The following is a 14039-nucleotide window of genomic DNA, read 5'->3' on the forward strand; positions in this document are numbered from 1 at the left end:
GGAAATTAAAAATTTTGTTGCAGAGAACACCTTTTTGCGTTGGCGACCTTCGCCCAAAATAACATTAAGTTAATTTGAGTTGTGACATGTGAAGGAAATTAAGAATATTGCTGCAGAGACCATCTTTTTGCGTTGGCGGCCTTCGCCCAAAATAATATTAACGGTAAAGTTTCACAAGACGGTACACCACCTAATTTAAAAATATCAAATAATAATGAAAACGGAGCTCGAAGCGCGCCTTTTGATTCCACGTTTGATAATTTTTGATAAAAATTGGGTGGTGCACCGTCTTTTAAATCGTTACCATATTAAGTTGTATAGAATCGACGGGATGGCCTACAAGGTTTTATGTCAACTAAATCGCTCCCGAAATGGTCGGGCTAGTACCTTAATGGTTCCCGGAACGTACCCGATCTGCATCCGGCAAAGGACCACCAAAGTCCATAACGGGGAGTGTCCTTATCGCTACAACAACAACAACAACATTATTTACTTTCTGATTTTCATTCATACGTATGTGCATTTTTAAATAATAAAAAAAATGTTATATTATTCTAATAGATAGCATCTCCGCCGGGTTGCGATTCAGCTCAGAATACGCCAAAATCAAAGGAAATCTACAAAAACAAGGTACTTTACAAGCAACATGCTTTGGAATACGGTACCAAACTGGTTGGATGTATTTCCCTAAAAAAGGCTGGAACTACGCATCTTGGTTTGCCAGTATTTGCTTCGGTAATTTATATTGATTTGTAGTGATTAAAAATTGCAATAGTAGATAATGTAATGTAAATTAAAATTGAATAGGTAGCCGGAGCAAAAAAGGCAACTGATCGGCCTGCAACTGTTATTTATGTGGTGCCACCGGGAGCTGCTGCTGCTATCCTAGAAGCATTAGAAGCAGAAATGTCATTGATTTTTTGCATCACCAAAGTTGTGCCATAACATGATAGGGTTCGCGTTAAGCACGCTCTCTTAAGGCAAAAAAAATCGCGTCTAGTCAGGCCCGATTGTCCAGGAATCATCGCACCAGAAAGGGTAAGTAAATTGGCTACCATATTAAATATATAAGCAACATGTATGAATTTTTTAGTGATAATTTGTCATGCTTTTGTTGATAATCAACTGAAGAATGCAAATACGACAGAGTTCGAAGTTCATGTGAAAACCAATTAATTTTTTTAATTAGCATTTGGAGAGAAAAATACATATGTATGTATGCATAGAACTGCATAGAAGAAGGGGGGAAAAATGAATTATTATCAGTAGATTTGCAAGATTTTTGTCATTTCCCCTGCATCGCAGTTGTCATTACATTGCGTTAAGAGAGGACATCAACACCTTACTACCCACAGCCAGTTAAAATTATTGTAAATTTTGCTCTTTTCATCACTGTTTCAAAACGTGGAAAGTTATATATCGAGCATTCCATGGAGAATGGTGCATTTTAGCAGACTTTCGCATTGCCGGCATTATTAATATTCAATCCCTAGAAGGTTTAATGTAGTCATATCAATAGTTCCCGAGATGGTGGGGCTAGTACCACAATGGTGCTTGTTACCCGAACGTAGATAGATAGATCATTTATTGAGGATTGCACAGTGACTTGCACATCTCCTTCACAGTACCTCATCCTAGCCGACTTCCTTGATGAACCCCAGCAGTGTTCTTTGCTTGAGGGATTAAATGTGGAAATGCTCTGGCCATGGTGAGCCCATAAACTTAGCCCTACGTCTTGAAGTTGCGCCGCAATCTAGAAGGATATGGTCCACCGTCTGCTGATCCATCACAAAATCGGTATGTGTTGTTCGATACTATACCCAGCTTTTGCATGTGACTGTTCAGTCTACAGTGTCTTGTAAGAATAGCCGTTGGGGTTCTTAGGTTATCTTTTTGAGAGGCCTATTAATGCCCTATATCGAGTTGTCCTGTAACCCCCTAACAGTAACTTAGATTGACTCAGGCCTGGCATATTGCGCCAGTGTTCTTCAGAATTATGTATCTGTCTCACATGCATAATGGTATCTGCTGTATGTTATTTTGTTCTGTACCAGGTGTCCGAAGCTTTCCCAGTTTGAGTCCTTTTTCATGATTATAGACTGTCGTTGGGTACATGCGGACATGCGTGAGCCAGATAATTTGTTAATTACTTCTTTATAGGTTGGCAACGCGGCCTTTAATATACCTACTTTTTCAAAATGATGTCGCTGCTTAGCCTTTCGCCGTATGAGTTAAATGAAAAACAGCGGCGACATCTGCCTATAACATTTCACGTGTGCGAAAATTTCACGACATCTGCTTCTCAAGTCTCTCAATGATCCAGAGCCTTCCCGTGAGAATTGAGCGTGAGCCGGAGCTGTAAAACTCACTGAAAGACGGCAATTAACTCCTTCTGGTGGCGAAGGCAGCTTAGATGTGTAGAAATTAAAGAAATGGGGGGATAGGACATCACCCTGTGGTACCCCTTGGTAATTCTTCTTGGTTTTGATGTTTCGTTTCTGAATTGCACCGATGCCTGCCGACCACCCAGATAATTTGCGATCCACCTTTTAAAACATGGGGAAAGGGTAGACCCTTCCAGGTCCAGCAGTAGCGTGCCATGGTTGACCGTATCAAAAGCTTTTGATAGGTCTAGCGCAACGAGTACTGTTCTATGGGGTTTTGATTTAAACCGCAATTTATCTGGGTGATAATGCCAATTAGCGCGGTGGTGGTGCTATGGAGTTTTCTGAAGCCATGCTGACGACAGGCTAGCTGCAAATTTGCTTTGAAGTAGGGGAGCAAAATGGCTTCAATCGTCTTGGCTACTGGCGATAGGAGAGATATCGGGCGATATGACTCTCCTATGTTAGCTGGTTTCCCAGGCTTTAGAAGCGGGACCACCTTGGCCATTTTCCAATTTTCGGGAATGACAAAGGTAGAAAGAGACAGGTTGAAGACATGTGCTAAATATTTGAAACCCTCTTTCCCTAGGCTTTTAAGAATCGGCATGGCTATGCCATCTGGGCCCACTGCTTTGGATGGTTTAGTATGACCGATGGCATCCTCAACCTCTTTGGCGGTGATGGTAATTGGAGACGCGCTGACTTTATGCTTATGTGCGTGTCTGTTGGCCCTCCGTCTATCTTTGTCGACCGTAGAACGCATTATATATTGTCGGCAGAAAGCGCTCGCGCATTTTTTCACATCCGACAGCACTTTATCGCCAAAGACGATGGAAATTTTGTCATTGTGCTTAGACGGATTCAATAGGGACTTTACGGTGCTCCGTTTAGGTGCTCCTCCCATTTCGCCCGCTTGTGTACATCCACAAGCAATCTAATGCGTTGGTTTATATCCCTTATTTGGGGGTCGCCGGGATCGAGCTGTCTTATAAGGTGACGTTCTCTCGCTAAATTTGCGGCCTCCGCCGGGAAGTGGGGCCGAATTTCGTGAATTCTACCGGCGGGAATGAAGCGAGCTGAGGCGGTGTCAATGACCTTGCGGAAAGCGCGCTCCCCTTGGCGGTCATCAGTCGCGATAGGGAGCGCAGCAAAGCGGTTGTCTGTAAACGATATGTATTCGTCCCACTTTCCTTTTTTAAAGTTTATGAAAGTGCGTTTTTCTGTGACGATAAAGTCGGCGGTACGCTCGAGCGAAATAAGTATAGGCAGGTGGTCGGATGCCAATGTTACCATCGGCTGCCAGTTGACGCAGTTTGCGAGCTCTGCGCTCACGATTGATATATCCGGCGAACTGTGACAGCTTCCTACCATATGTGTGGGAGCGTCTCCGTTTATTGTGCAGAACTTCGTTTCTTCTATTTGATCCGCCAACATCTCACCCTTACTGTCCGCCCGCAAGTTTGAATGCCATAGATTGTGATGAGCATTGAAATCGCCTAAGATAATGCGATTGTTGCCAGTGAGTAAGGCGCTGATATTAGGGCGGTATCCATTGGAGCAACAAGTGGCAGGAGGGATGTAGATGTCGATGATTTCTAGGTTTCCATCGCCTGACCGGACAGATAAGCCTTGACGTTCTAAGACACTGTCCCTGCGGCCGATGTCAGGATCAAATGTATGATATTGCACAGACTGGTGTATGATAAACGCGGGGCCGCCCCCATTTCCGCTCTCCCGATCTCTTCTGTGGACATTATACCCAGAATAGGTCTGCAGAGCAAATCTTGCTGTGAGTTTAGTCTCTTGAATCGCAGCAATGCGGATGTTGTGCCGCTTCATGGAATCGACTATCTCCATTAATCCATTACAGTTTAACTGCAGAATTCTGAAGTGCAAGGGGGGAGACGTCGTCACTCTGGGAGTAAGTGACGGGTGGCTACGCCTGGGTTGTGAAAGGCTAAAACGCAACTGCTGTTATGGCCCTGGGACTGGACGTCCTTGGGTAAGCATTGGGGTACCCGGTGTATTTGGGTATGAGGCCTGACAACATGGCGCAATGAAACACGTCGGGGGGTTGCCGTCGCGGAGACCAGAACATCCAGGAAAGTGGCACCGTCCATGGCAGGAGCTGCATTGGGCGCATGTTGCAAACATATATATTCTGTGCTGGCAAACGGTGCAAAGGGAGGTAGGGACTAAGAGTCTGTTTCCCTGACCTGAGGGGTCGACTGCTAATACGCTACCAAAAATATCGAGAGAGGTGTCAAAAAGCGCGTATTGGCTTCGACAACAATAACCCGAAGGCGGAAAAGAAAAATTGTATATCTGTCCGTAGATATTTGCAGTTGAAGTTGGCGATTTTCATCGGCCGCTAATTTTGTTGACTATTTTTTTTTTCTAAAGAAAAACGGTATTTTTTCTTCTTAAACTTCTGTTAATTCAAAAGTTGCATATTTAAATAGTGCCGTCCCTGCAAAAATCGCGAGTACTCCATGCATGCATGTATGGGGTACTCGCTATGGACCAACCGAGTACTCCAAAATTAACCACAATTCATACAAAAAATATGGTCCAATTAACATTGCGATGTCCTAGGACTGGACCATATACTCCAGCTTCGCATTACATCAGAGTAATCCATGGAGTACCCACAGTCCAACAAACATCGGGTAGTGATTACAATCGTTAAAAACGAGCAATGATCGGCTTACAATGTGTTCGTGTAGAAACATGAGTTGGTCCATTGCTGCATTACTGTGGAGTATAATGGTAAACACTCCAGTGGACCACATGATCCAATGATTTTTGCAGGGGTATCAACAAGTGAAAATAAAAACACAATTCACACACATAAGATTGTGCAATCACGAGTTCAAAATTGCTTCGTTCTGCGCATCAACGTCACACTTGACTTCTTCAGCGAATGAAAGAAAGAGAGAAAAAACAAGAGCTAAAGGAAAATGACGTAAAAATTGCCTTTAAAATAATGTTTACATGCGCAATGCGCTACCTTCTATAATTCCATCATGCAATAAAAATAATCGCGTTTCAATGGTTTCAGTAGCTACCCTACAAGAATACTGACTATCATATGACTATCATCTGATTGTCAGCAATGTCAACCTAACGATCAGCGCCTCATACAAACTTTCTATCATAAACTTAAGGGGACTTGCGCAAATGTGATGTAAACAACTGTGTACGTGTGAGTTTTTGTCTCCTTCTTATACACCAACATGGCCTACTGATTAAGTATATAGCCGTACTGCTCACTCTCATTCATTTTTCTGGATCAGGGCTGACACTCTAACTATCAAAAAGTGTCATAAATGATAGTTTACTGTATATATCAGGTTTGACTGTTATACTATCATAAATTACCATTGTTATATTCCGCCAAAAATGAAACAATGCTTTTTGCTTTTTATTTACTTTATTTCATTACGTTTTTAATTTTGTACGTGATAAAAGCATACGTGTTTCTTATTTGTTTAAAATAAATATTTTTATAAGAATTCGGATTCAGAATGTTCAATTTAAATTCAGAAAATAACAAAACAACAGAAGAGCGCTTTCCTCATGCGGAAACACGTTTAAAAATGAATCACCACTAACCACTATTATTTTTCGCGTATCAATTTTTTGAGTGCGCCCCACACATTCCGACAGCTTTTGGTATTTTTTAATATTATTTTCGATTTTTTTTTCTTTTAGCATTGAGCTTTGAAATGCTATCTTTTTCATTTTTTAAACTTATTTTTTTTATGGTTTTCGTCGGTTGAAAATGGCGGAATTTAAAAAATAACAAAACAGCCGTGATAATCATTTGATTGTCATATGACAGTCAGTAGTGACAACATGATTAAATCGGATAAACTGTTCTGGCATACATAAAATTCCGTTGAGAATTATGTATCTGTCTCACATGCATAATGGTAAATTTGAGTATCAATGTTTACGTCATCGCAGGATCAGCATTGTCAATTACAAGTGTGAGTGTATTAGTAAACCTATCAGCGTTTCTTGTAGGGTAGTACCCTACAAGACGGAGGTAACCAGTTCACCCACACATTCAAAGCTTTTTTCGCTCTCCACTAACACATCGACGTTTCATGCTGTCATCGAAATGACAGTTCATTAATTATTCCGGAAAAATTGAAACGCAAAAAAAATATAAATTGTTTACAACGAAAAATATCTTGTGCTTTTAGTTGTGACATGTGACGGAAATTAAAAATTTTGTTGCAGAGAACACCTTTTTGCGTTGGCGACCTTCGCCCAAAATAACATTAAGTTAATTTGAGTTGTGACATGTGAAGGAAATTAAGAATATTGCTGCAGAGACCATCTTTTTGCGTTGGCGGCCTTCGCCCAAAATAATATTAACGGTAAAGTTTCACAAGACGGTACACCACCTAATTTAAAAATATCAAATAATAATGAAAACGGAGCTCGAAGCGCGCCTTTTGATTCCACGTTTGATAATTTTTGATAAAAATTGGGTGGTGCACCGTCTTTTAAATCGTTACCATATTAAGTTGTATAGAATCGACGGGATGGCCTACAAGGTTTTATGTCAACTAAATCGCTCCCGAAATGGTCGGGCTAGTACCTTAATGGTTCCCGGAACGTACCCGATCTGCATCCGGCAAAGGACCACCAAAGTCCATAACGGGGAGTGTCCTTATCGCTACAACAACAACAACAACATTATTTACTTTCTGATTTTCATTCATACGTATGTGCATTTTTAAATAATAAAAAAAATGTTATATTATTCTAATAGATAGCATCTCCGCCGGGTTGCGATTCAGCTCAGAATACGCCAAAATCAAAGGAAATCTACAAAAACAAGGTACTTTACAAGCAACATGCTTTGGAATACGGTACCAAACTGGTTGGATGTATTTCCCTAAAAAAGGCTGGAACTACGCATCTTGGTTTGCCAGTATTTGCTTCGGTAATTTATATTGATTTGTAGTGATTAAAAATTGCAATAGTAGATAATGTAATGTAAATTAAAATTGAATAGGTAGCCGGAGCAAAAAAGGCAACTGATCGGCCTGCAACTGTTATTTATGTGGTGCCACCGGGAGCTGCTGCTGCTATCCTAGAAGCATTAGAAGCAGAAATGTCATTGATTTTTTGCATCACCAAAGTTGTGCCATAACATGATAGGGTTCGCGTTAAGCACGCTCTCTTAAGGCAAAAAAAATCGCGTCTAGTCAGGCCCGATTGTCCAGGAATCATCGCACCAGAAAGGGTAAGTAAATTGGCTACCATATTAAATATATAAGCAACATGTATGAATTTTTCTCTCCAAAGTGCTAATTAGTAAAGATTATTGTTGCACTAATCAACTGAAGAACTGCAAATACAAGTTCATGTGAAAACCAATTAATTTTTTTAATTAGCATTTGGAGAGAAAAATACATATGTATGTATGCATAGAACTGCATAGAAGAAGGGGGGAAAAATGAATTATTATCAGTAGATTTGCAAGATTTTTGTCATTTCCCCTGCATCGCAGTTGTCATTACATTGCGTTAAGAGAGGACATCAACACCTTACTACCCACAGCCAGTTAAAATTATTGTAAATTTTGCTCTTTTCATCACTGTTTCAAAACGTGGAAAGTTATATATCGAGCATTCCATGGAGAATGGTGCATTTTAGCAGACTTTCGCATTGCCGGCATTATTAATATTCAATCCCTAGAAGGTTTAATGTAGTCATATCAATAGTTCCCGAGATGGTGGGGCTAGTACCACAATGGTGCTTGTTACCCGAACGTAGATAGATAGATCATTTATTGAGGATTGCACAGTGACTTGCACATCTCCTTCACAGTACCTCATCCTAGCCGACTTCCTTGATGAACCCCAGCAGTGTTCTTTGCTTGAGGGATTAAATGTGGAAATGCTCTGGCCATGGTGAGCGCATAAACTTAGCCCTACGTCTTGAAGTTGCGCCGCAATCTAGAAGGATATGGTCCACCGTCTGCTGATCCATCACAAAATCGGTATGTGTTGTTCGATACTATACCCAGCTTTTGCATGTGACTGTTCAGTCTACAGTGTCTTGTAAGAATAGCCGTTGGGGTTCTTAGGTTATCTTTTTGAGAGGCCTATTAATGCCCTATATCGAGTTGTCCTGTAACCCCCTAACAGTAACTTAGATTGACTCAGGCCTGGCATATTGCGCCAGTGTTCTTCCCTATTTCCATTTCTTCTACTAATAGATGCCCCTGTGGGCCAACTGGCAGGAACGGCTCGGGATCGATGGGTCATGCAGTTGCTGCCTCTCTTACCGTGTTGTCCGCCTGTTGTTGTTGTAGTAGCAGTGCTTCGCCCCATCCAATAGATGCGACCGATCACAAATTGTCATCAATGTCCTCTAACGGGAATCCAAAGAAACTCTGTTTTAACAGGGGTGGGCCATAATGAGAGGAGTGTTAGAGGCGTTGGTTGCACAATACAGTTAAAGAGATGGTTGGTGACATGTGGGGACACATTACAAGCAGGACAATGTTTTGTCTGTCGGGGTTGATTGTGGATAGGTAAGAGTTTAACCTGTTACGTTATCCAGCTCGAAGTTGGGCTAGAGTGACTACTCTCGTTTCCCTAGGGAGAGTGCGTTCCTCCTCTGCTAGTTTTGTTCTTTGAGTACAGGAATCACCGGCATAGAGGTCCGACGCCTGTTTGTGGAGTTCACTGAAGACATGCTTGTGTTTTTTAGCTTCAAACGGCTGTGTTCTCAGGTGCCGTATTTCCTCATAATGTAATGAGGCCGTGAACAACAAGAGCCACAAAAGATTTATAAAAGTTACGAGGACGCTGGATTTTGGAATCTAGCCCAGAGCAACCTGTCCGATGCAACCATCCCTTGCACGTGAAACACTGACAAGAGTATTTATTTTTTTAATTTAATTTATTTATTATTACGGCTGTTTAGGCCCAAAACTTAAACTACTAAGTACAATTCATTGTTATAAGCACTTATTTCTATTGAATATGCTGTTGGAATGCCATGTGATTCCGATCAGCATATTTACTAGCGTGACAGAGGGACGAATCTGGGAGCCACTCATTAAAGGAAGGTTGGAAAGGACGCGTTTCCAATCCTCCAGTGCTCCCAGCTTAAGGCAACAAAATTTGGAACTTATATTTTTCAATTATATGTGAATTTTAAGCTTTCGGAATGTATTAGTCTCCGATCATTGAAGCTAAACATGTCTTTGGATGTTGGAAATTGAAAATAAGTGTATCCAATCACCCCTCAACTTTGTTTAGTAAAGACGCTGTCGGAATGCATGAAGATTCCGATTAGCACAGCTCAACATATAATGGGAGGTTGAAAAGGACGTGTTTCCAATCCCCCTTGCTCCAACTTTTATTTGGCCTTATTTTCGTTATTTTTGTTACACATTATTTAATTTTATTGTTATATTTATGCTGTCGGAATGCGAATGATTCCGATCAGCAACAGTAAATACCAGCTGGAAATACCGAATTCCAGCGAAATTAATGTTGGAACTGTCTGGAGTTACAGGTGGCGACCGATTTTCTTTTCCTTAGGGCCGGATGCATTGTATTTTGCTGCTACCATTATTACCATTCCCTTTTCGCGCTCCAGTATCGGTATATCATGTAAAAAAATAAAAGAAAAAAAAACTATCTTATTGGAAGGGTTTTACAATGCTCCAATAAACTTTTTTTAAAAGTATTGAAGTTATTACTACTTTTTATGTGATTAGGAAGTTCATTGAAATATTTCAGGCCCTTATATATATGACCGTCCTAAAAAGATTCTTTTCCGGCAAACGCAGCAAACCCATTTCTCAGTACTGGGGTCAGGAGAAGGACCCGGATTGGGGTCGATACCTTCCCGGAAGAGGAGAGTATGGCGCAGACCCGCTGCAAGGATCTGCTGGGGGGTTGACAATTTGTGGGAGAGACGGAACAAATTAAACATGGAGTCCGCCTGCTCATTGCCCTCCACTCCCCTGTGGCCTAGGACCCAGGCCAACAGTACTACGTTGTGTGCTCCTAATTGATTCAGCTTTTCTACGCACTGAAGGACAAGTGCTGACTTTATTTCGAACGCCGCAAGTGCCTTTAGTGGAACCGGACTGCCTGACTGAGTATGGCAATTGTTTCTTTGGGGTATCAGCGCTGACGGTTCAGCTTAGCGCACTAACTTATGGCGAATACTTCCGCTCGAAAATGCTCGGATGTGCTTTTAGAGTTACTGATATTTTGGTTCTGGGTCCGAAAACTCTGGCTCCAATCCCCTCTGGCGTCTTCGAGCCATCTATGTACCTTCCGATCTTGAGCCTAGTAATACATTGCACCCGCCCATACCTATACAACCGTACCAAGAGACGGAGCAGCCCATTACATATTGGCACAACCGGAGCACTGCTGGACATCCATCCTATATGAAAGCTATGCATTCAAAAGTGTTTGTACCAGTGGCTGGTGCACACCGAACTGGACCAATGTATGCTATATTGAGGCCTTCACAAATACCAAGCTATGTTTATGTAAATAATGTTACTGCTAATGTCAATTTGCACGGTTGAGCACATACAGTACCTACGTTTATACAAGGTGGAACACCACACTACCTACATGGCGATGTAGCCACCGATCAGGTTGTTGTAAGAGATTAATTAAAATATGTTATTCATAAACACTGATTCTTATATTTTTATTATCATTAAACTGTAGACTAGACTCATGACGGGTATTCTTACTGGATACTGCCTTCTGGCGTCACATGCCTTTAAATTAGGCTTGGTCAGTGATAGCAGATGTAGGAAGTACGAGTTGGAGGAGGAAACGATCGATTTCATTCTGTGCTCGTGCCCTGCGCTTGCCGGGCTAAGACTCCAGCTGACAGATGTCAGATCTAGAAGCAGCAAGTGGCTTAAGTTCTAGGAAGCCACTAACCCGCTGGAGCCATGAGAAGCGTGGGTGCACTTTGGGTGTCCCAAGACAAGTTCCGTACCTGCTCCGAATAATTTGATAGATAGATAGATTAGATAGGGATCTGTTCTAGGTCCAACTCTTTGGAATGCGGTGTATGGCGGGGTGCTACAAAACCACCTTCCCGGAGGCACGGAAATTGTCGGCTATGCAGATGATATTGTCGTAGTAGCAGTGGCCAAGAAACTTGATCTGCTCCAAGCATTATGTAATGACGCCATGGGAAGAATAGAGGAATGGTTGACGAACACGGGGCTGGAGATGGCTAGCAATAAGACAGAAGTGGTTCTGATGAGCTCAAAGCGGACTGTGGATGAGTTGGTCCTAACCATAGGAGATTTTCAAATAAATTCAAAGCCCTCCTTGAAATATCTAGGAGTAATCATTGACTCAAAACTAACTTTTAGGGAGCACTTCAGGGCGGTGGGGGACAAAGTTTCTAGAGTTAGTGGAACCCTAACGCGAATAATGCCCAACATTGGCGGCCCAAGCGAAGCTACCCGTCAGCGATTATCCAACGTAACCAGCTCTATAATATTATATGCAGCACCAGTATGGCACAGATCTAAAATGGTCCACCAAAAAGATATACTAGCAGCCTACCGCATTACTGCTATACGAATAGCATGTGCTGTTCCGACGACGCGATCCATGTTTTATCCAGGAAAATCCCAGTAGATCTACTCTCAGGTGAAATGGCCGATCTGTATGGCATTGGATTCAGCCGACCATCTGAAGATGCTAAGAAAACCGCAAGGTCACGAACAATAGTTAGGTGGCAAGAACGGCGGGAAGATTCGAGAAAAGAGCGCTGAACCTTCATGCTAGTCCGGAATATAGCGGAATGGTACGAACGAAAACACGGCAAACTAAATTACCATCTCACACAGATATTGAGCGGGCACGGTGGCTTGAAGGAATATCTACATAAGCGTGGGATAGAGGAGGATCCTTTCTGTCCAAGCTGTCCGTCCGAATTGGAAGGCGCAGAACATGTAATATTTCACTGCCCTCGTTTTCACGGCGAAAGACTGTCTGTAAACAGAGTTTTTGGAGAGGAACCTTCCATTAGGAATTTAGTTCCACGAATTTGCGGACAAATAGATTGTTGGATTGCTGTGAGCAAGATGGCCTTTATAGTAATGACGAAATTGATGATGCATGCCGAAAGGGAGCGTAGAGAAATGCGCATACGAAGTAGTGGCGACTAAATCGCCTTTGAAGTTACTTTACCAGGTCCTGATTCTAGTTATCTGAAATTTCTCTTGTGCCTTTGGAAAAGAGCTATGTGTGGAGCCCTATTTATGGAACACTTTTAGGCTTATATTAAAAACTTTTAATCTATTCTTACTGATATGAGTTTCTTTTTCATTCTAGGTAATTTGATTTTGACGATGTGAGGATAGAAATATCCCAAATATTCCAGCTGTGGCTGTAAGAACATACATTTGCTCAAATTAGAAGAAAACTGCACGGTTGAGCACATCCAGTATCTACGTTTATACAAGGAGGAACACCACACTACTTTCACGGGGATGTAGCCACCGATCACGTTGTTGTAAGAGCTTATTTTAAATATGTTATTCATAAACACTGATTCTAATATTTTGTTTTGGTTTTTACTTTAGAGTCAACCTGTTATATAAGCGATGTCAGCTATGCCTGTAACTTAAGCGCCTTCAGATGTAATAGTTACCGCGGACGCGGTCACAGGAGTAGTTCACTACGTGGGGATTACACTAATCAAGGACTTTCAATATCGGAAGGATTTCCAGCACTATAACACACCAACAATATGTGCAATCACCCGAATAAATTGTACAACAAACGTTAACACCACATAATCAGCCAGCAACAACAACAACAAACGCAACAAGTTGAAACTTCTAAACAGTTAATGACTAGTGAACCACCAACATATCCGCAATATGCGCAAACATCAACACCAACATGTGTCGCCTACTTTGCAACACGGTGAAGATGGCCAAGGCCATTCTGAATCTAATACTGATAAAGGCGAACCATTGGCAAATTTAAAAACTCAAACAGACCACGAAAAATGTTGATGATGGTATTAATTCTAGTACGGATAGTAAAGAATTTAAACCTAGGAAAAAAGCTAAACTTGATAAAAACTTAACCGAAGATGACAATGTTTCTAATTCTAATACTAAGGAAGATGAACCTTTGATAAATATGAAGCTTAAAACAGAGTTATCAAAAAATGACGATGATGATAATGATGTTGATGCAAGGTCCAATGTTGAAAATGATGAAAATTATGAAACAGAATCTGAAAATAGTATGAGTGTGGATTATAACCTGAAGCAAAACTGTCATATCCTGTACGGCCAGAATTAGATGTTAAGAAAAGAGCCTACATAAAGAGGCTCAGTATATTTATGGAAAATTTATCATGAGACAATGCCCAATGTATGTATTTCAATTAAATTCAGCACATTGTTGGAAAAAGCATCTAAACTTTATGCATCGTGTAGAGAAACCAGAACATTTACAATTTCAAATATAACGAACGTGGTGCAAAATGTAAATTTTGTGTTATTCAAGCAGCTACACCAAGCTTCAACAAATTATTGGACCATGAGATTTCTCATATGCCTAATAGTCATTATTTAAAATGTAAATTATGCGATTGGAAGACGAA

The 14039-nt window shown here is 41.3% G+C and overlaps 1 pseudogene; it reads left to right on the plus strand.

Annotated features, from left to right (window-relative positions):
• Positions 1 to 13814, plus strand: part of LOC137237443 (glycerol kinase 3-like) — a 277790-nt pseudogene extending 263976 nt beyond the window's left edge.
• The last annotated feature ends 225 nt before the right edge of the window (positions 13815 to 14039 follow it).

Source organism: Eurosta solidaginis, chromosome 1, assembly GCF_040869045.1.
Source record: "Eurosta solidaginis isolate ZX-2024a chromosome 1, ASM4086904v1, whole genome shotgun sequence".
NCBI classification, from domain to species: Eukaryota; Metazoa; Arthropoda; class Insecta; order Diptera; family Tephritidae; genus Eurosta; species Eurosta solidaginis.